Source organism: Pelodiscus sinensis, chromosome 29, assembly GCF_049634645.1.
Source record: "Pelodiscus sinensis isolate JC-2024 chromosome 29, ASM4963464v1, whole genome shotgun sequence".
Lineage (NCBI taxonomy): Eukaryota > Metazoa > Chordata > Testudines > Trionychidae > Pelodiscus > Pelodiscus sinensis.
The window spans coordinates 5,695,331-5,719,660 of record NC_134739.1 but is presented as its reverse complement, the minus strand read 5'-3'; the positions used below and the strand labels follow the sequence as shown (position 1 = coordinate 5,719,660).

The window sequence follows — 24,330 nt, the reverse complement described above, 5'->3', positions numbered from 1 at the left end:
TCTTTGTTATTTTAATATTTTATTATATTATGTTTATAATAATAAATATAATGATATTTTCTGTCTTGTTTTTCCCCTTTTCTAATGTTTTATTACATTATGTTAAGTTTGTGGACTGCCACTGTAAACTGATCAGATATTTTTGGAGAACTGTCCAGGATGTCTCAAAAATTCCTTTCTTGAGCAGTTACAATTAATTTAATCCCCATCATTTTGTACGTATAGTAGTGACCATGTTTTCTCAAGCATACTATTCTGCTTTTATCAACACTGAATTTCATTTGTCACTTTCTTGCCAAGTCACTGACTTTACTGAGATCCCTTTGTAATTCTTCAAAGCCAGCGTTGTGCTTAACTATGTTAAGAAATTTTGTATCATTTGGCAACTTTGCCACCACACTGTTTACTCTTTTTTCTCAGACTGTTTATGGGCATGTTGAACAGAAGTGGTCCCCTTACAGATCCTTGGAGTCCCCCACCATTTCTCTCTCTCCACTGTAAAAACTATTTATTTTATGCTTTGTTTCGTATCTTATGACCAGGAAACCACTGACCAATAAAGGTGTTTTCCTTTTATCTCTTGACTATCTAGTTTCCTTTAGAGTGTGTCTGCACAGCAAAGTTATTTCGGAATAACGGCCATTATTCTGAAATAACTATGTGAGCGTCTACACAGCAATTCTGTTATTTCAAAATAATTTCAAAATAATGGATGGCTTATTCCAACTTCTGTAAACCTCATTCTATGAAGAATAACGCCTATTCCAAAATAGCTGTTTTGAAATAAGGTATATGTAGACACTCCACTACTGCTATTTCAAAATAGCCCCGCACCAGGGCGATTCTAATTTATTCCTCCTGGAACTTTAAATCAAGATAGCACGCCTACATTAGGGAAGCCTGTATTGGACTAACTTTGAGGCTTCCCTGCAGTGTAGACGTACTATTTTGAAATAAGCTATTTCGGAATAACTATTCCAGAATAGCTTATTCTGAAATAACTGTGCAGTTTAGATGTAGCCTAAGAGCCTTTGGTAATGAACCACCATCAAAGGCATTCTGAAACTCCACATATTCTATATAAATTGGATCGCCCTTGTTCACGTGCTTCTTGACATCTTCTAAAGAATTCTAATAGACTGGTGAGGCATGATTTCCATTTATAGAAGACATGTTGACACTTCCTCAACATATAATGCTCACCTATGCATCTGAAAATTCTGTTCTTTACTGTAGTTTCAACCAGTTTGTCTTGTATTGAAGTTAGGCTTACCAGTCTGTAATTGCCAGGATCACTTCTGAAGCTTTTGTTTTGAAATCAGTGTTACAATTTTCCTGTCATCTGATGCAGAAACTGATATAAAAGTGACAGGTTACACACCATAGTTCTGCAATTTTTAATTTGAATTCCTTCATAACTCTGGGGTGAAACCTTCTGGTCCTAGTGACTAATTACTGTAGAATTTATCAATGTGTTTAAAAAACTTCTCTACTGACTCCTCAATGTAGGACACTGCCTAAGATCTGCCATCTAAAAAGATGGGAATCTCCCTCACAGCATATGCAGTGAAGACTTATGCAAAGAATTCACTTTGCTTCTCCACAAAGGCCTTATCAACCTTGCATGCTTCTTTAGTACCTCAATCATTCAGTGGCCCCGCTTTCTTCCTTTGATGTACTGTAAAATTTTTTGCAGTTCATTTTTTTATCTTTTACCAGTTGCTTTCAGATTCTTTTCTGGCTTGCCTAATTATATTTTTACACTTGACTTGTCGGAATTTATGCTTCTTCCTATTTTCCTCAGTTGGATTTGATTGCCAGTTTCTAAAGGATGTCTTTTAATTTCCATTTAACTAGTCTCCTCATTTTTGTGTAGTTCCCATTTTGGAAGTTAATACTACTAAGATGGATTTCTTTGGTACTTCCTCCTCCCCATTATGTTACATATAATTACATTATGGTTGCTGTTACTCAGGAGTTTAGTTATATTCACATCTTGGCCCATGATTAAGTCAAGACTTGGCTCTCTACATGGTAGTTCCAGGACAAGAAGCAGTCATTAATGGCATCTACAAATTTTCTCTCTGCATCCCATCCTCAGGTGACATGTACCTAGTCAATATAAGGACAATTAAAATCCCTTAAAAGTTATTATTACTGTGTTTTCTCTTTTTGTACCTTGCTAATCTCCTTCTGTATTAAACACTCACAGCCACCAACCTGGTCTAGTGGTTGATAATGTATTTCTATTGTTATCCTCATATTATTCAAGCACAGAATTTCTACACACAGAAATTCTATCCAATTTACTAACTGCAATTGTTCAAATCAACATAAACCCAAGTGTAAATATTTCTAATATTTTATTTCCCCTTTACTATTATCTAGATCCGTGGTCCCCAACCCGGTGCCCGCAGGCGCCATGGCGCCCGCCGGGCTCTTTACATGCGCCCGCGGAGCCGTGGTCCCCAACCCGGGTGCGCCGCGCGTGCCCTGGCCCCGGCGCCGGCCCCAGCCTTGGCTCCGCCCCCGGGGGCACTGTGCGTGCCCCTTGCCGGCTCCGGCCTTGGCCCCGCCCCCGGGGGCGCTGCACGTGCCCTGGCCCTGGCGCTGGCCCCGCCCCTGGGTGTGCTGCGCTTACGGGGGGGAGCGCCGGCACCGGGCGCGCGGCGCTTACGGGTGGGGCGCCGGCCCCGGGCGCGCGGCGCTTACGGGGGGGGTCGCCGGCCCCGGGCGCGCGGCGCTTACGGGGGGGGTCGCCGGCCCCGGGCATGCGGCTGGGGGGGCCGCCCCCGGGCGGGCAAGTGTCCCCACCCCCTGGCGCCCGGCGGGCGAACGGCCACGCCCCCTGGCGCCCGACAACCTGAAAAGGTTGGGGACCACTGATCTAGATGTTCCTAATAACAGGGATCTCCCCACACAGAGGTATCCTCAGTGCAAGAGGATACCATGACATCTTCTGGAGAGAGGATCCCAACTGTGGGACTGTTTCTCTCTGCTCCAGTCACTCTCAACTCTCTGAAGCCACCATGAATAGAAATAACCATACAGCGGTTTTCTGCCCAAGCCATAGCCTCAAAGGAATGAATCCAGAAGTGGTTCATTTGCATTCTCCTCCTTCCAAGAATTTCTTGAGAATCCCCATGATTTCTTAATCCAGCACATTGTTTCCACAAGCTTTTTGAAGTGCATACATATCATAGGATTTACATCAGCCATGCCTTCTCTTTACAGAAGTTGCATACAATCGCACAACATAAAACATTTGCACTGTTGTCTCCAGGATGCCACAGGACTCCTCGTTGTTAATTCAGCAAGGTTCAACTAATATTTTACAGGTATTATCATATCTGTCACAGATGGCACTTCCATTTTTAATTTGTATTTAAAATACATTGTACTAATTTCTAACAGGAATCTAAAAACTCGTTTTAAAATATAACTATGTAACCACTAAAAATCTTAGCGGTTATATGCGCAGCAGGTTCTTCGGTATATATATTGCACCTATTAAGGATGAGGCTTACCGGTTAATCCAGTGGTATAGCGAGGGGAAGGCAAGGGCACAGTTGCCCCCAGGTGCCACGCTGGGGGGGGGCATCAATTTAGTCCCCTCTGCTTCCCCTGTCATCCCTCCGCTCGCCTGCTCCTCCTTCACCCACTGCTGCCAGCTGGAGCCTCATCCCTGCCTCTTCACCTCCATCGCCGACGGCGGATTTGTACGTGCGGGGGCCCAACCACAAACTGCAGGGGACACGGGAACACGTGGTATAAGCTCACCACTCCTCCCAGGGTTGGACTTAGCCATGTGTCAGGTTCGGGGACCCGCCGTGCAGCAGTTGCAGCAGTGGGGGGGAGGGTGTACAAATTTTGCCTTTACCCCCAGGTGCATAACACCCTCGCTGCGCCTCTGGATTAATCAGTTAATTATTTATATCCCTAGTTTCTAAAGGCTTTGAGAAATATTTTATATCCCAGACTCACAAACTACAAGAATTCATTTGAAAACAAACTTTGGAAATTTGTACAAAATTGTTAAAGAACTATGTTGATTATGACTACACAAAGAGTGCAGAAAGCATGGGAGCTGGCAATCCCATGTCAATTGTGTATATTATTTTAAAAGAAAAAGGGAAAAATCATAAGTTAATGAAGTATGACTACCCCATACCTCCTCTGGTTATTTGCTGTATTCAATCAAAATTAAATACACATGCTTACTCCTAGCAGGAGTGACTCGTGCACATTAGTGGTAGAATAGAGACACATTTTCATGAAGATGTTGTCTTAGTTATAGCTCTTATGACATAAAATCTAAAAATTATTGCTAAACTTACCTGCAAACACATGTGAGTTAAAGTATAATCACAAAGCAGCTGAGTTTGATAATCAAATCCTTGAACAAGTCCTTGACGAAATACACAATCACGATTTATAGATCTCTCCAAAAGAATCCAGTACTTCACCTCTGCACGAAGAAGCCTATTTATATTAATCAATAAAGCTTTTTTATCATCAAATAGGTAAAATGCAGGAGCACTTTCCTGATGTTCTTATGTTATTTTGTTGCTTCCATGATCAACTCTGCTACCCAGGCATTCCTTTCTGTACTCAGCCTAATACTTATCCACATCATATGCCAATGCAACAGCAACAGCATGAAGCAGAAAGCTGGCTAGTAGTTAGCCAAACTGAGTCCTCAAATAGTCTCCTTCCCCTTTCTGGCTCCTCCTCTTCAAGTCTCTAAATAATTCCATTCACAGGAGAGCAATAGGGATCTCTAGCCCTGAGCCGTTATGCTATTAATCCTCTATGTTGCAGAAGTTGAACAAAGTCCAGCAGCTTGGATTTCTATCATGCATAGTATCCAATAAAGAGACATTTGGAATAAAAACTGTGATAAATCACTCCTGTTGCCAACTGTCATTACAGAATACTAACAGACCCAGTCTCTTTTTAATCAAAGCTCATATTAACCTTTTCTAAACTGCAATTCTATACAAAGCTTTCTGTCAAAAGACATAAAAACAAATGTAAAACATTGTCATAGAATCCTAGAACTGGAAGGGACCTCAACAGGTCATTGAGTCCAGTCCCCTGCACTCATGGCAGGAACAAGCATTGTTTAGATCATCCCTGATAAACGTCTCTCTAACCTGCCCTTAAATATCTCCAGTGATGGAAATTCCACAACTCCCCTAGGCAATTTATTCCAGTGTTTAACCTCCCTGACAGAAACTTTTTCCTAATGTCCAACCTAAACCTCCCTAGATGCAATTTAAGCCCATTGCTTCTTGTCCTGTTCTCAGAGGCCAAGGAGAACAATTTTTCTCCCTCCTTCTTGTAACACCTTTCTAGATACTTGAAAACTACTATCATGTCCCCTCTCGGTCTTCTCTTTTCTTAACTAAACAAGATCAATTCTTTCAGTCTTCCCTTATAGGTCATCTTTTCTAGACCTTTAATCACTTTTGTTGCTCTTATGTGGACCTTCTCCAGTTTCTCCACATCTTTCTTGACATGTGGTGCCAAGAACTGGACACAATATTCCAATTGAGCCCTAAACAGGGTAGAGTAGAACAGAAGAATGACTTCTTGTGTCTTGCTCACAACACTCCTGTTAATGCATCACAGAATTATGTTTGCTTTTCTTGCAACAGTCTCACACTGTTGACTCACATTTAGCTTGTGCTCCACTATGACCCTCAAATCCCTTTCAGCCGTACTCCTTCCTAGACAGTCATTTCTCATTCTGTATGAGTGAAACTGATTGTTCCCTCCTAAGTGAAGTACTTTCCATTTGTGCTCATTAAATTTCATGTTATTTACCTAAGACAATTTCTCCAGTTAGTCCAGATCATTTTGAATTATGACCCTATCCTCCAAAGCACTTGCAACCTCTCCCAGGTTGGTATCATCTGTAAACTTAATAAGTGTACTCTTTATGCCAGTATTTAAATAGTTGATGAAGATACTGAATGAAACCAGTCCCAAAACTGATCCCTGTGGAACCCCACTTATTACGCCTTTATAGCATTACTGTGAACCATAACTATTCCCTGAGGGTATGTCTATGCTGCATTCATCTTTCAAGAGAAGAATGCAAATGCAGACAAAAGAAATTGCAAACGAAGCACGGATTTGAATTTCCCGTGCTTCATTTGCATAATCGCAGCAGGCCACTTTTTCGAAATACCCTATTTCGGATACAAAATGCTGTTGAGACGCAGTTAGTTTGAGAAAAAACCCTTCTTGTGAAATATCCCTTACTCCTTATAAAATGAGGTTCACTCAGAGTACAGTCAACCTGTAGAACTCCTTGCCAGAGGATGTGAAGACTAGGACTTTAAAAGGGTTCAAAGGAGAGCTAGATAGATTCCAGGAGGTTATGTCCATCAATGGCTATTAGCCAGGATGGGTAGGAATGGTGTCCCTAGCCTCTGTTTGTCTAGAAATGGATGAAAGTAGAGGAATCACATGATGATTACCTACTCTGTTCCCTCCCTCTGGGGCATTTGGTACTGGCCACTGTCGGCAGGCAGGATACTGGGATAGATGTACCTTTGGTCTGACCCAGTATGGCTGTTCTTATGTTATTGTTTATATTCATCCTAGTACTTTTATCTAGTTTCCATGTTTCATAAGACTCTTATTTTTAGATAATTCAAGATCTCCTAGTTAAGTCTCTTTTTATCTTTGCTATGAAATTAAATGCTGTGCTCTTGCACTCTTAATAATGTTCATTTGAAAAAATGCCATCTGTCTGTGTTGTTCCTTAGTCTTGCTTCCCACCGGCGCTTACCTACCACCTCCCTGAGTTTAGTGAAGTCTGCCTTCTTGAAGTTTACTGGCCTTTATTTTGCTGTTGTCCCTTCTACCATTCCATAAAATCATGAACTCTGTCATTTCATGATCACTTTCACTTATCCTACTTTCCACTTTCAAATACTGAAACAGTTCTTCCTTATTTGTTAAAAACAAATCTAGGACCATTTCCCCCCTACTAGCTTTCTCACCCTTCATATAATCATAGAACCACAGAGCTGAAAGAAACCTCAGGAGGTCATCAAGTCCAGCCCCCTGCTCTAGGCAGGACCAATCCCAACTAGATTAACCTGGCCAGGGCTTTGTCAAGCTGAGACTTAAACACCTCTAGGGATGGAGACTCCACTACTTCCCTAGGTAACCCATTCCAGTGCTTCACCACTCTCCTAGTGAAATAGTTTTTCCTAATATCCAACCTGGACCTCTCCCACCACAACTTGAGACCATTGCTCCTTGTTCTGCAATCACTACTGAGAACAGCCTTTCTCCATCCTCTTTGGAACCTCCCTTCAGGAAGTTGAAGGCTGCTATCAAATCCCCCCTCACTCTTCACTTCTGCAGACTAAACAGACCCAACTCCCTCAGCCTCTCCTCATATGCCATATGCTCCAGCCCCCTAATCATTTTGATTGCCCTTCAGATATAAAAAATTATCGCCAATACACTCCATGAATTTGTTGGATAATTTGCGCCCTGCTGTGTAATTTTCCCAACGGATGTCGGGAAGGATGAAGTCCCCACTCACCAGTGCTTTGATGATTTTGTTTTAAAACAATCATCCAGCTCTTCTGTATTGTTTAAAGTCTGGTCTAATGAACATCAATCTTCTCAAAGTTTTACATTTGGGTAATATTATAAGTAGTTTCTTATTTCTGAATGTGTATCTTCATAGATTCTTTAAAAAGAAGCACTGTCTCTGGACATGAATTTCTGACCTACAAAGTCAGCAACAATGCATACCATGCTTTCCATTGTCTTATCATTTCATTAAACAAAAGATGACAAACCACAATCATTGAATCATAGAACCATAGAACTGGAAGAAACCTCTGAAGCCCATCAAGTCCAGTCCCCTACCCAAGGCAGGACCAATCCCAATTAAATCAATCAACCCAAGGTTTTGTCAAGCCGAAACCTAAACACCTCTAGGGATGGAGACTCCACTACTTCCCTAGGTAACCCATTCCAGTGTTTCAGCATCCTCTTACTGAAATAGTTTTTCCTAATATCCAACCTGGACCTCTCCCACCACAACTTGGGACCATTGCTCCTTGTTCTGCCATCCATCACTACTGTGAAGAGCCTTTCTCCATCCTCTTTGGAACCTCCTTTCAGTAAATTGAAGGCTGCTATTAAATCCCCCCTCCCTTTTCTCTTCTGCAGTCTAAATAGACCCAACTCCCGCAGCCTCTCCTCATACGCCTTGTGCTCCAGCCCTCTAATCATTTTGGTCACCCTCCGCTGGACCCTCTTTAATACATCCACATCCTTCCTGTAATTGGGGGCCCAGAACTGGACACAATACTCCAGATGTGGCCTCACCAGAGCCGAATAAAGAGGAATAATCACATCTCTGGATCTACTGGCAATGATCCTCTTAATGCAACCTAATACGCCATTAGCCTTCTTGGCTACAAGGGCACACTGTTGACTCCTATCCAGCTTCTAATCCACTGTAATCCCCAGCTCCTTTTCTGCAGAACTGCTACTTAGACAGTTGGTCCCCAGCCTGTAACAATGCTTAGGATTCTTCCGTCCCAAGTGCAGGACTCTACATTTGTCCTTCTTGAACCTCATCAGATTCCTTGTGGCCCAATCCTTCAATTTGTCTATGTCACTCTGGAATCTATTCCTACCCTCCAGCATATCTACCTCTCCCCCTAGCTTAGCGTCATCCGCAAACTTGCTGAGGGTGCAATCAATCCCCTCATCCAGGTCATTAATAAAGATGTTGAACAAAACCAGTCCCAGAACCGAACCTTGGGGCACTCTGCTAGAAACCAACTGCCATCCTGACATCGAGCCATTGATGAATACCTGCTGGGCTCAATCTTCCAGCTAGCTTTCTATCCATATTACCATCCATTTATCCAATCCACATTCCCTTAACTTGCTGGCAAGAATATTGTGGTAGACCGTATCAAAAGCCTTGCTAAAGTCAAGGTATATCACATCCACTGACTTTCCCATATCCACAGAGCCAGCTACCTCATCATAGAAGCTAATCAGATTGGCCAGGCATGACTTGCCCTTCATGAATCCATGCTGACTATTCCTGATCACCTTCCCCTCTTCCAAGTGCTTCAAAATGGATTCCTTGAGGATTCCCTCCATGATTTTTCCAGGGACTAAGGTAAGACTGATTGACCTATAGTTCCCTGGATCGTCCGTCTTCCCTTTCTTAAAGATGGGCACTACATTTGCCTTTTTCCAATCATCCAGGATCTCTCCTTATCTCCACGACTTTTCACAGATAATGGCCAAAGACTCCTCAATGACATTTGCCAACTCCCTCAGTAACCTCGGATGTATTAAGTCCAGACCCATGGATTTATGTACATTTAGCTTTTTTCAGTAGTTCCTAACCTGTTCTTTCCCCACCAAGGGCTGTCTACCTTCGTCCCATATTGCGTCACTTAGCACATTAGTCTGGGAACTGACCTCGTCCGTGAAGACAGAGGCAAAAAAAGCATTAAGTACTTCAGCCTTCACCACATCATCTGTCACTAGGTTACCGCCCGCATCCAGTAGGGGCTCCCTACCCTCTCTGATCACCTTCTTCTTGCTAACATGCCTGAATGAGAAATTTTACTGTGAAAAATGTAAGTAGATTTAAGATCTTTTATATGATCAAGTGAGTCATTCACTTACTTTTTCAGACAAGAACAAAAAGATTAAATCAAATAATCTAAGTTCATATTATATTACTTCTTAATGTAGCAAGGGAACAAAGTATTTTAATTCAAGTTAAAAACAGACATTAACATTCAGTACAGTAGTATATCTAGTTATAACTTTTTGTTGCCAATTATAAGAAATACAATTGTAACAAATTAATTAAACTTCCTTGCTTAGAGAAATGTTTGAACCATGAGCTCATCTTTTATCTTTATTTCAGCAAACCTTAAAATAGAAAAGAATCTATAAAATATACATTATAGAATCCATAAATATACAAACTGTCAAAAGAGATCAAACCAACTGTCCACCTGATTTACCTTATGTCCAGAAATAGTCGATACATTGTTCTTCAGAAGAAAATAAATGTCCCTTTCCCCTATGTTGGGCAATTTACAGCAGAACTTTCTTCCTGATCTCAGACTCAGAGATTGGCTTCTGCCCAGAAGCATAAGGGATCTTGTGAGGGATGTAAGCAAGTAGTTCAGTCGACTACTCGAACACATGCATTCCCCTCCCCTTGCTGCCTCTGCATCAGAGGCAACAGGGGAGAGGGGAAGCAGGAGATGGTGGTGGGGGAACCGGCATAAAAGCTGCTAATGGAACAGATAGTGTTTGCGGCCAGCCCAGGCCACAGCAGATAGATGCTGCTGCTGCAAAGCAGAGCCAGAGCGGTGGATCGTACCGCATGAGCATTTTAAATGAAGCAGACCCTATTCGTGGTGGCTGGGGCTGGCTCCGAACACAAGCTGCTGGACCCAGCGCTAGCCGGAACTGAGTAAGCCCGGCATAGTCCTGGCTTGCACTGTGTCTGGGAGCTACCCCCACTGCAGCTCTGCATTTTAAATGTAGTAAGAGCCCTATCTCAGCTCTCTAGCTGACAAATCTAAAACAAACATGGAAAACCGGAAACAAGCATTATTGCACAACTAGAATTCAAACCAATAGTTTTCCAACAGGGTGGGATTAACTCTTCTGGGGCCTGGGGCCAATGGGACGGAGCCTCCAGGTGTGGGCAGTACAGGGACAGAGTCCTACCAGGTGCTTCCAGTGATGTGGCTCCCATCTGGGGTGAAGTGGGGTAGATGGTGGGAGGAGGAACAGAATTCCTTATGTCTGATTTGTGTCCATTCATCCTTTGGTGAAGAGACTGTCTAGTTTGGCCAATTTACATAGCAGAAGGGCATTGCTGGCACTCATCTATACCTACAACAAATCCCATTGCCAAGCCTCTTCATATATCTATACAAGAGACACCATCAGAGGACCTAACCACATAAGCCACAACATCAGGGGCTCATCTACTTGTACATCCATTAACATGATATATACCAGTAAGTGCCAGCAATGCCCCTGTGCCATGGATATTGGCCAAACCAGACAGGCACCTAGGCACCCAGTCTTTATTCCTCAAGCTCTATCCAGCAATTAAGTTTTTCTACTCTGGTGCTTCTCTTATATAGGACTCTTCTGGCACCAGACTGGGTGCTCTGTAAGCCCCCTCTGCGGCCACTCTAGCCTGCCTGAAAGTTTTCTATCTGCTCTGTTATAAGGGAAGGGTGAGGTAGGGCCACAAGGCCTCCAGCAGAGGGCCTCCAAACCTAATCCACCCTGCCACAGGTAGGTTTAATTTCTAAAACATATGCTGTATGAAGATTTAAGTGCTAGAAAAAAAAATCAATGATCAACTCTAAAAATACTTCCCAAATTATAAGAAAAAGAGGAGTTTAGCTTCGCTGTAATCATTCGTAAGGAGAGTATGTTCTGCAAGAGCAAAAGTGTATAAAGAACTGATTAATTTCAGATGAATGCATTTGCACAGCAAAGATATTAAGTTCTCCAGTGGAAGAATTAACTTAACTCCCCAACACTTTTACTTTTCTATATGGGAGAAGTATACGGAAAAGCATGTCAAAAATATAAGCTTTGTCATGAATCATTTAATAACTGACTTATAGACCACAGTTTCTGAACCAGAAACACTTGTTCAGGTGCTTAACTTTATACATATGATTAATTCATTAATATTAAGAGACTACTTACATGAATAAAGGTAAGCACATACTTGTTTGTTATATGTCGAGATAAAATTTGTTTATAAATATTGAAATAATTCTTGTAATTAAACACACCAGCTAACCTCCTACCAAATGAAATTTAAAGTTGATATAGCTAACAAAATTGTTAAATATTTATATAATACCATAACTTTTCATTGTGGGTAAAAGAAATGTAAAAAAAACAACCCTCCATTACTTTAAAAATGTATTCGCTAACTTTGACAGAGTGCAAAGCAAGTAGGGAAAGAATGAATAAAAATAAAGAATATAAAATAATCAAAGTCATATTACACAGCAAGCAAATCATAAATCCTGGTAATTTTTAAATAAATGGAGTTGGCAAGTATCATTGCGGAGCCTTTGGTCATTATCTTTGAAAACTCGTGGAGATCGGGAGAGATCCCAGATGATTGGAAAAAGAGAAATGTAGTGCCCGTCTTTAAAAAAGGGAAGGACAATCCAAGGAACTACAGCAAAATGCAGGACAATGTAGCACTTTAAAGACTAACAAGATGGTTTATTAGATGATGAGCTTTCGTGGGCCAGACCCACTTCCTCAGATCAAATAGTGGAAGAAAGTAGTCACAACCATATATACCAAAGGATACAATTAAAAAAAATGAACAAATATGAAAAGGACAAATCACATTGCAGAACAGGAGGTGGATGCGGGGGGGGGGGAGAGGAAGGAAGGTAAGTGTCTGTGAATTGATGATATTAGAGGTAGGGAGAGTGGGATGTTTGTGAGTTAATGGTATTAGAGGTGATAATTGGGGAAACTATCTTGGTAATGGGTGAGATAGTTCAAATGTTTGTTGAGTCCTTTTTGGAAAATGTCGAATTTTAACATGAATGACAGTTCAGAGGATTCCCTTTCAAGTGCAGATGTAAAAGGTCTGCCGGACCATCAGGAGTCCCGGAGCATTGGATGCTGGACTAATGGAGTTTTACTGTACTTGGATCATGAAAAGAGGAATAGCATTCCAGGTGTAGGGAGTACTGTATGAAAAAAATACTGAATGAAAATGCAGGAGGAGGAGATAAATGGAGTTATAAGCCAAGAAGAATGAACAGTGTTTAGGGACCCAGTTAGGAAATAACAGGAGAGAACTGAGGTTCTATAGTCACTGCACAGCATGAGAGGTAAAGGTGGGGAGCAACCAAAGAGATGCTTCAAAAACAGTACCCAATACATGCAGCTCTTCTGTTTACTCTTTGTAATTAAGAGTTTTGTTTTTCCCCACTCTGACCCAATCATTAAATAATTGTTTTCAAATGGAAAAACACTTATTTTATAAGAAAAATGAATATTATGATTTGTTTGGGGCAACTAACATTGATGTCATTGATTTCAATAAACCTACTTTCATAGGGTATGTCTACAGTAGCCCCCAAGTTTGAAGTAGGGAGGCTAATGTAGGCATTCAAAGTTTCAAATCAAGCCCAGGATTTAAATATCCCGTGCTTGATTTGCATCTTCCCGGACGGTCGCCATTTTTGAAATGTACAAGTCCACACTAACTGCCTGCATCTACACGCGGCAGGGATCTGGTAGTTTGAAATAAAGCCCTAGTTTGAACTACATGTTATTCCTCCTGGAATGAGGTTTAAAAGGAGTACCAACTAGTGGTATTGCTGTCAAAAGTCCCTGATTGGAGTGCATTGAGCATACAGGTACTAGCAACAGAAATGGTATGTGCACAATCATTTGAAAAAAGATGTGTCTCCGCCTTAGATACTGTTGAATAGTGCTCACAGAAGTACTGAAATGAGCTCTAACTTTCTTCTCCTGTATAGTATTTATTGCTATTAAATGCAAACATAGAAACAGAATTAACAAAGAGTTTGCAGAACATAGCCAAAGAAACAGAGAAGCAAAATTACAGGGTCCTCAATGTTTCTGTGTTTGCAGTTCCCTAATCTGATCCTAAAGCAACTTCTTCTCAGATTTTTAATGTGTTTCGAAACATTTATAATTAGTGATGCCATTTATAATCAGTGATGTCACCAGGCAAAACTGAACTCTGCTAAAAATCTCAATAGATGCCACTAAGCATCCTCAGAAATTATTTCTAATTCTTAGAAAAATGTAATTTCCCTTCCAAACTCAGCAAAACCATAAATCCTTAATTAAGACACTAGCTTCGTGACAAGTTTCAAAACATCACCCACCTTGCTGAAAAAGTATGCTTAGATTTTTGCTGTCGTTTTTAAACACTGAGTTATGGAGTATGAGGAAAAACTTTTCTAAAACATATCTGAAGGAATTGCACTCAGATTGTCCAGTGGGTCTTTAATTTGGCTTTTCTCTGAACTTCAGTAAATTTCAGACAAACAGGTGATTGCTTCAAAGAGAGAAAACAGATATATTACAAAAGAAATCGCTTTAAAGGCTTAACTATAGAGGATGCTACAGTGATCTGTTTTAATGATTTTATTTTAGTTAATTTCTCTATATATTAATAATTTGCCTCTGTTCAGATTCCTCATGACTTTCATCAGTACAACCAAAGTTGTATATATTAGTTTGCTGTATTTTACAAAGAGATTGCATATTTGGCAGGAGTAGGGAAAGCATATGCCATTCAAAACTTCAGCTTTCAGAACTTCTTGAAGCAACTGCTAAATGAAATCCACAAAATATTTGTTCTATATTATTCTATATAAAACTCCACAACACAGTAGTTATAAAAATAGGTCTACATATCTCTGCCAAAATCATCATCTACAACAAATGGGAAAACTGCATAGCAAAGTAAAAAATTATTACTAGTCACTATCATTATCCCTCCACCTTCCCGCACACCATTTTTTTAACTACCTTGTCAGGAACTTACAATAACATTTCTTTTCTCATGTAATCCCAAGCATTGCATATAGGAACATAACCAGGTGCTGTAAAAACCGACTATGAGTGGCATAATTTGAGGATGGAACCTAAATTTGACATGATTGTGCGGTCTGAAGTCAGTTTCTTCATATTCTAGTTTATATCTGCAAACAATATTTCAACAAATATTATGTCCTAATATAAATTAATGGCATGCCCTCCCTGAACAATACATTCAGTTCTGGTCACCCCTTAAAGACCATTATAGAAACAGAAAAAGATCCAGAGATGAACAGTAAAAATGAAGTAACTACAAAGTTTAAAAGTCAAACATACTGAAAGTCAAAGTTAATAGTCACAATCTACTCATCTTCTTTCCCATCCAGCCTTTGGCAGATGTCATCTAACAGTTTCACCCCTAAGTTTAGATGCTTAAATATGAAAATAATATGAAATAATGAGAACATTTATATTACATTTATAAGGCCTTACAAAATAATAAGTGGAAAAGAATAACTTTGCAGAACTTTTATCATATCCTTCTTGATGATTTATGATTCTCTCATCTGCCCAATTTCGTGACATTCACAAGCACATAAAAGAGGACGAACATCTTCTCACCTGATATTACCAAGTTATAATATTCCTTGTTTTGTTTATTAAATATCTATTGTAATATTCTTCATTTTGTTTATTAAATATCTATAAACCTGGAAACTGTAGACATGAGCCAGGGAGATATTGAGCAGGTGTAATTCAGTAAAATGAGAACTACAGGTGCTTAGTACCTCTCAGGATCAGGCCATGTGTTTGAAAGGATGAGAAGTGACACATTTTGACTGCACATTAGTCTGAAAGCTCACATGACTCACCAGTCATAAACTGCAAACACACTTACAAATATACAACACTGTGAAGCAACTAGGTCTTCAGTGACAACTTGTTAGCAAACTAAAAGGGCAGCATCTAATCTCCATGTTGTTTGCAAAACTTCTATAATGAAAATGATAAAAAACCCAAAGGCTACATCTACATTGCTCTCTCTTGCACAAGAACATATGCAAATGAGGAGTGGTGATGAATATTGCCGCACCTCATTTTCATACTTAACGAGCCACCATTTTGCACAAGGGGCTTCTGTGCAAGAAGGAGCAGTCTACACTGCTCCTTCTTGCGCAAAAGGCAGTCTGTCACTTATTTTCAGGCTTATTTTCATCGCCGCGCCTCATTTGCATATGTTCTTGCGCAAGAGAGCACAATGTAGATGTAGCCAAAGTGTTCTACGTAAAACTGCAGGATTTTTAATACTTGTTCAGTCATGGGCTGCTTTTGTGTTATATTCTTCATATTATCTTTATTATGTGAGATATTGAGTACTGCTACAAATATAGACATTTTGGGGACATATCATCCATATTATGAATATTAGCAGAGTGGGTCACAGTTCCTGGAGATATGACATGTTCTAGATACCGCAAAACATTTTCTGATGCAACAGCCATCCCAGTACTGCTGAATCCAGGCTTCCTTAATCAGTTCTCATGGAACGCCCATCAATCTAAACTCCGAGAGGCTACTAAACTCCGAGGCTCTGGAAGACAGACCCATAGTCTCCTATAGACAACCACCTAACCTCAAGATGATTCTTACCAACAACCACAGGACATGCCACACTAATACCAGCCCTGGAACCTTCCCTTGCAACAAACCCCGTTGCCAGCTTTGTCCACATATTCACTCTGCTGACACCATTATTGGACCTAACCAATTGAGTTATGAGATCAAGAACACATATTCCTGCTCATCCAGAAATATAATTTATGCTATCATGTGCCAAAAGTGTCCATCTGTTATGTACATTGGACAAACGTCTCAGACACTTCGCCAAAGAATCAATGCCCACAAAACAGATATTAGACAGGATCACAAAGAAAAAACAGTTTCTTGCCATTTCAACCAGAAAGGGCATTGTCTCAATGACTTGATTACCTGCATCCTGCTTCAAAGACCTTTTAACACCAGACTTGAAAGAGAATCCTCTGAACTGTCATTCATGCTTAAATTCGACACTTTACACTTAGGTTTAAACAAAGACATTAATTACTTACCCATTACAAAGATAGCTTCCCCAATTATCACCTCTAATATCATTAGCTCACAGACATTTACCTCTCCCCCCCCACACACTCCTTCTGTTCTGAAATTTGATTTGTCCTTTTCATATGTGTTCATTTTTTTGATTGTATCCTTTGGTATATATGGTTATGCCAATTTTCTTCCACTATTTGATCTGAGGAAGTGGGTCTGGCCTACGAAAGCTCATCACCTAATAAACCATCTTGTTAGTCTTTAAAGTGCTACATAGTCCTGTTTTTTGCATCAAGCTATTAGTGCAACTTACTTAGGGATCTTTTTCCTTTGGTGCTCATGAGACTTCTAAAGTCATTGAAGAAGGAGTTGGAAAACTGTCTGTTAGACAGTAATGAGCTGGAAACATCAATTTTTTCTGCTACTGGTTGGGAAACTGCTATTATTAAGAATGAGTAACTAGGAAACTTGTAATGCCCCTCCCTTTAGTTGAAGAAAAACACTTTAGTCTCCATTTAAACAGGAAAGCTGTCCACTTCCTTTTCTTGGATTTCTTCTTAACAGGCTTACTGACCTATAACAGGTTGGCTTCTTCCACTCCTCCCTGCAGCTTGCCATTTTTGCATCTCCGCACAGAGTTCACAGAATCACAGACAATTATGGCTGGAAGAGCTCTCAGTCCAACCCCGCTGGTTGAAGAACGACCAACCTCAACGAGATCAGTACTGACCCTCCAAACTCTTCCTGGAGGCTAGGTTCTACCCAAGCCACTGACCCACTTCTGGTTCTCTTATTCTCAGTCTACCTTCAGGTAGTCTGCGTGGGAGTTGTCCTTCTCCCAGACCTGCCACAGGCACCACTTTCTTCCTGACACCCTCTCCATTCAAGCCCCATCTCTTGCTCAAATGAGAGCACACCAGTTTAATTGCCATTTGGGGGTTTAGGACAGACCGAACTTCTATAACGCCTGGGAGAATATAATCCATGAGACTTGAGTAAAAAAAATATTCCTCCTGGGCAAGAGAAAACAGGCTGCTCATCAGGATAGAGGGGGAAAGAGAACTCGATTTGGGTAATTATGATAAAGAGGTTTGGCGGTTATCTTCCTGGCAGATTGTCAAGGAAGCCCATAATTGGGCAAATATGAATGTAAGTATTGCCATTTTCGCACTGGGGTTTTTGTGCAAAAACAAGCAGTGTGAACATTTTCTTTTTGTGCAAAACCCCCTTTTTCCACAAGATCCGTAATCTTTTCCTTAATCTTGCAGACATAGCCCTAGAGACTGCTGCCATGAAATGAAGACAAGCAGACACCTGGGGCTAGTGAATAATTTGCCTTAGAAAGCAAGCTATTAAACACCTGCAGCCAATTAAAGCCTGGTGGGGCTACTTTAAAAGATTTCCCCCAGGTAAGGAGAGAGGGAAGACAAAGAGTGATGTACTGGAAGGAGGAAGTATGGTACAGAAGAAGTTGTGTGAGAGAGCTGGGGACTGGCTAGCAAATAAGAGGGAAAGGCACTTGGATTGATTGCTTGGGGATTTGTTCCAGGGAAAGAGCTGCCAAATTGGAAGCAGAGTCTCTTTCAAGTCTGGTGTTAAAAGGTCTTTGAAGCAGTATGCAGGTAATTACTGATTACCTGCACCCTGATTACCTGCATCCTGCTTCAAAGACCTTTTAACACCAGACTTGAAAGAGAATCCTCTGAACTGTCATTCATGCTTAAATTTGACACTTTACAACTAGGTCTTAACAAGGACGCTAATTACCTTACCCATTACAAAGATAGCTTCCCCAATTATCACCTATAATATCATTAGCTCACAGACATTTACCTCTCCCCTCATCCCCGTTCTGTTCTGAAATTTGATTTGTCCTTTTCATATGTGTTCATTTTTTTTTATTGTATCCTTTGTTATATATGGTCGTGCCAATTTTCTTTCACAATTTGATCTGAGGAAGTGGGTGTGGCCTACAAAAGCTCATCACCTAATAAACCATCTTGTTAGTCTTTAAAGTGCTACATAGTCCTGTTTTTTCTTTCCTATGTTGAGTACTTTGCATTTGTCCCTATTAAACTTCATTCTGTTTACCTTAGACCATTTCTCTAATTTGTTCAGATCATTTTTTGAATTTTGACCCTATCCTCCAAAGTACTTGCAATCCCAGCTTGGTAACATCTGCAAACTTAATAAGTGTACTCTCTACGCCAATACCTAAATCATTGGTGAAGATATTGAACAAACCAAACCCAAAACAAGCCCCTGTGGAGCCCCACTTGTTATGCCCTTCTAGCATGATTGTGAACCATTAATAACTACTCTCTGAGTACGGTTATCCATCCAGTTATGCTCCCACCTTATAGTAGCCCCATCTAGGTTGCATTTCCCTAGTTTATTGAAAAAAAGGTCATGAGAAACCGTGTCAAATGCCTTACTAAAGTCTAGGAATACCACATCCCCTGCTTCTCCCTTATCCACAAGGCTTGATATCCTATCAAAGAAAGCTATCAGATTAGTTTGACATGATTTGTTCTTTAGAAATCCATGCTGGCTGCTACCTATGACCTTATTATCTACCAGATGTTTGCAAATAGTTTCCTTAATTACTTGCTCCATTACCTACCCTAGCACAGAAGTTAGACTGACTTCTCCTCAAGTACACAGTACAATAGCATTTGTACATAACAGAAATAAGGGGAAAACAAGAGAAAGTTACTCACCTTGTGCAGTAACGTCTGTTCTTCGAGATGTGTGTCCCCATGAGGTGCTGGGCTCGTCCCGGTGCCGCAAACCGGAGGATCTTCAGTAGCAGTAGCCCCCCCACCGGACCGCGCATGCGCGACTGCTGTTTCACGCCTCTCAGCTGAGCGCGGTCCAGCTAGTCAGTTTCCTGCCAACTGGAAGCATCTGAAAAATATAGAAATATAACTTTGAAGCAGGGAGGAGGGTGGGACGTGGAGCACCCATGGGGACACACATCTCGAAGAACAGACGTTACTGCACAAGGTGAGTAACTCTCTCTTCTTCATCGAGTACTGTCCCCAATGGGTGCTCCACTCAAGGTGAGTCCACAGCAGTGGTCCGATGACAAATGCGTGCTTCGGAATCATCGGTTCTGCGCTGCAGACAAGACCGCGTGAGCTACTTCTGAGTCGGTGTGATGGCCCGTGTGGGTGCGAGCGCCCCCTTCCGGCGGGGGAAGGGGGATTCAGCGGACCCGCCGTCTGGCTGTTTGAGTGTGATCACCCGGCCGCGAGTCCGGACCGGGGATCAGCGAACTCGGGGTTCCTTTTCCTCAGGGCTGGTCCGGGGTACCAGTCCGCCTGGGGTCCCGGCGAGGGGACGGGGTCACCTCCGGCGGCCTACCCGTAAGTCGGGTCCCCGTCGGGACAGTCAAAGTGACGGGGTCCTTGCCCTTTTATCTAGTCACCCCAGAGGGGTTCTGTGGGTTGGGGGTCTCGTGGTAGGGAGGGGGGACGTGGGGGACCCGGGCCCACCCTCTCCACCGGGTCCCAGCCTGGGGCCCTAAGTGGGGGGAGAACGAAGTGGACGTTCCTCCCACGACAGGCGGGGTTTATCCCCGTAACGCGCCTGTCCACGGGTGCCAGAAGGCCCCCGCCCCAGGCTGCTTCCACTCCCCGCTACCCTCCTCCCTGACGGGGGGGGTCCCGCAGTCACTTACCCCGCCCGAGGCGCCGGTCTCGTCCCGCGACCGTCGTGAGGGTTCGGGGTCGTTCCCTCTCCTCCTCCAACGCGGGGGGGGGGGGTTCCCCTTGGCGCCTGGGGCGGCGGTGGTGGCAGCAGCTCCCCTGAGTGCCGCCTCGTCCTGCTCCCCCAGGCCGCTTTTCAAACGGCCCGGGTGATGACGTCAGGGGCGCCCGTTCCGTCCCCCGGGCGTCCTGGCGTCCGCTGACGTCACGGCCGGGGCGTCCCGGCCTGACGTTGGTTCCGCGCGGCTCTGGCCGAGCGGAACGCCGTTCGGGCTCCTCGCCCGTCAGCTGGGGCTGTCCCTGGCCCCTCCTTCCCCGCCAGGGAGTTAGCCGCCCCTCCCCCTGCGGGGTTTCCTCCCTGGCCCGCTCTCCCCTGCTCCCAGGGCTGCCTGCCGGTCCGTCCGGCGGCCTCCAGGGGGCGTCGGCGGCCCTCGCTCTAGTGCGGACCTGCGGCGGTCCGTCACAGTCGGTCTTCAGAGAGTTTACAAGAGCGTAATGTTTAGCAAAGCTAAGATTAGAGGACCAGGTAGCTGCTCGGCATATGTCCTGTAATGGTACTCCGCGAAGATAGGCAGTGGATGCTGCCATGCCCCTAGTAGAGTGAGCTCGAGTTTGGTCAGGCAGGGGTTTGTTCCGTAAAGCGTAACAACGTCTAATGCAGGAGATAATCAAGCCTGATATGCGCTGTGCAGAGAGCTTTTTGCCCTTGCAACATTCAGCTGTAGACAGGAATAGTCGTTGAGATTTTCGAAAACTATGCATCCTTTCGAGATAAAAAGCCAGCGCTCGTCTAACATCTAGAGTATGCAGACAGGACTCCTCCGGAGAAGAATGAGGCTTTGGAAAGAAAACTGTGTGTACAGCAGGTCTGCCGAGAGAGCTGCTAATTCACTCACTCGCCGCGCGCGGATGTAATAGCCAGGAGGAACACCACTTTCATTGTAAGCATCTGTAAATCAGTCGATGCTAACGGTTCGAAAGGAGGGTGAGTGATAGTGTCCAATACTAACGCCAAGTCCCATGGCTCCGGAGGAATCCTATGAGCTAGATATAGGTTGTCCAGGCCCTTAAAAAAACCTCTTGGTGAGGGGGTGTGCACACAGTGAATAACCGCCGATGGGCAGAAGGAAAGCGGAGATTGCCGCTAAATGCACTCTGAGGGTACGTCTAGACTACAGGGTTTTGTCGATAGAAGTTTTGTCGACAGATACTGTCGACAAAACTTCTGTCGACATAGAGCGTCTAGACTACATTCAGTTCTGTCGACAAAGCAAGCTGCTTTGTCGACAAAACCCTGTAGTCTAGACACAATCCTACATGCAATAACACCTTCTGTCGACAGAAGTCTGTCGACAAAAGGCGTTATGCCTCGTAAAATGAGGTTTACCAGCGTCGACGAAACTGCTGAGTTCTGTCGACGTTATGTCGACAGAACTCAGCGGTAGTGTAGACGCAGGTATAGTTTTGTCGACAAAAGTCCACTTTTGTCGACAAAACTCTGTAGTCTAGACACACCCTAAGAGAAGAACATGCCAACCCTGTCGTCTTCAGGTACAAAATATAATCCAATACCTGCTGGATAGGCAGCGAGAGAGGGTCGAGATCCTGTGCCGCACACCAAGCTTGAAAGCGACACCATTTCTGCAGGTAAGTCTTGCGTGTGGTGTGGCGTCTGCTGTTAATTAGTACATATCTTACTTCGTGAGAACACATGAACTCCAACCCTTGGAGCCAGCTAGGAGCCACGCCATCAGGTGCATGCGGTCAATGCACGGGTGGATCATCGTGCCGTGCTGTTGAGATAGCAAATTGAACAGTACCGGTAGCCGTATCGGTTCGACGACTGACATCCTTGACAACTGAGTTAGCCATGTCTGCCGGGGCCAGAAGTGTGCTATTAAAATTATTGTTGCCTGGTCTGCCGCTACCTTCTCCAGGACCCTCGGGATAAGCGGGAGAGGGGGAAATGCGTACAACAACTGGTGACGACTCCAGTCCAGCAGGAAGGCATCCCCCAAGGAGCCTGCTCCGGCGCCCACCCGAGAACAGTACTGATGACATTTCCTGTTGCTGCAAGTGGCGAAGAGATCTATCTTTGGGAATCCCCATGGTTGGAAGAGGTTGCGGGTGACCTCCGTGTGTAGCTCCCATTCGTGCTGGGAGAAGAAATTCCTGCTGAGAGCGTCGGCCCGGACGTTGTCCTTGCCAGGAAGGTAAGCTGCCGTCAGGGTGACACCATGACGGATTGCCCAATTCCAGAGGCGGACTGCCTCTGCACAGAGGGAGCGGGAACGCGCACCCCCTTGCCGATTGATGTAATACACCGTGCAGATGTTGTCGGTGAGGATCTGTACTGATTGACCGCGAATGACGTGGACAAAATTCCTGCAAGTGTTGAAGACCGCTCGAAGCTCAAGAAAGTTAATGTGTTGCAGTGATTCTTGGGGAGTCCAAAGGCCTTGCGCTTAGCTGTCCTGTAAATGAGCACCCCAGCCGAGCAGAGATGCGTCTGTTGTGATTTGCAGGGATGGTCTCTGAGCATGGAAGGGAACTCCTAGCAACATGTTCTTGGAGTCACCCCACCATAACAGTGAGGTCCTGATCTGGTTTGGGATAGAGACTGCCCTGTTTGTGCTGTGTATACCGGGGGTGTACACTGTGAATAGCCAATGTTGGAGACCACGGAGATGAAGCCTTGCTTGAGGAACTACAGACGTGGTAGCTGCCATATGCCCTAGGAGCTGCAGGCAGGTAAGTATTCGAGATTTGGGGGAAATTGAAATAGTCTGTACCAAATCTCGAATCAGTTGTAACCTTTTCATGGGTAAGTATGCTCTTGCAGTTGAGGAATTGAGCCTCGCCCCAATGAACTCCAGATCTTGATTTGGAATGAGAAAAGACTTCTCGGCGTTGATTATGAGACCGAGAGCTTTGAATATCATGGTAGTAGTGGTGACCGCCCACATAGCTTCGTCGAAGGTGGGGGCCTTTAGTAGACAGTCGTCCAGGTACGGGAAGATGGTAATGTTGAGATGGCAAAGATAAGCAGCCACCACTGCAAGGGTCTTGGAAAAAACTCGTGGAGCCACCGAGAGGCTGAAGGGTAGTACTCGGTATTGGTAGTGATCGACTCCTACCACAAACCGAAGGAATTGCCTGTGAGCCAGATGAATTGTTATGTGGAAATAGGCATCCTGGAGGTCGAGGGAAGCCAACCAATCCCCCTGTTCGAGAGCCAGAATGATGGAAGACGTGACCATTTTGAATCTCTGCTTCCGCAGGTAACGATTGAGGTGACGTAGGTCCAGGACTTCCGGGTGAGGAAATAACGGGAGTAAAACCCTCTCCCGCGAAACTGGGCTGGTACCCTCTCCACCGCACCTAACGAGAGCAGATGGAAAACCTCCTGTCATAACAGGTTCTCGTCAGAGGGGTCCCTGAAAAGGGAGGGGGGGGAAGGCGGGGGCAGAGAGTTGAAGGGAATGAGGTATCCTATGGCAACTATGTCGAGGACCCACCGGTCGGTGGATATACGAGATCAACGATGTTGATAAGGTCTGAGGCGGTGATGGAACAAGCCTTGCACATTGTGTGGAGTCTCTATCAAGGGGATGGTGCAGAGTCCCTCGACCCACACATCAAACTTGCTGCCGACCTTGTTGCTGAACAGGCACCTTGTTAAAGCGTTGTCGACGCTTTTGTGGGTGCTGTCTAGGTCTTTGTTGTTGTTGCTGTTCAAAAGGTCTGGACTGAGGTGTAGCATAAGAAAACGGTCTTTGCTTGTTATAGGGCGTGTATCTCTTGCGTTTATAAGGAGGCATGTACATGTCCAACGTTCTCAAAGTCGTGCTTGCCTGAGTGGAAGACCTGATCGGTGGATTGAGCGAAAAGTGACTGCCAATCAAATGGTAGGTCCTCC

At 43.6% G+C, this 24,330-nt stretch overlaps 1 protein-coding gene across 14 annotated transcripts in view; it reads right to left on the bottom strand.

Moving 5' to 3' along the window:
* Positions 1 to 24,330, bottom strand: part of TANC2 (tetratricopeptide repeat, ankyrin repeat and coiled-coil containing 2) — a 711,362-nt gene that overhangs the window by 457,550 nt on the left and 229,482 nt on the right. Inside the window, exon 1 of one of the 14 annotated variants that reach the window (XM_075911624.1) lies at positions 4,338 to 9,733. The exons of the other annotated variants lie outside the window; for them this stretch is intronic. The gene's annotated coding sequence lies outside the window, so the exon portion shown is untranslated. Of the gene's footprint in view, positions 1 to 4,337; positions 9,734 to 24,330 lie in introns of those variants that run through there. 14 annotated transcript variants of the gene reach the window in all.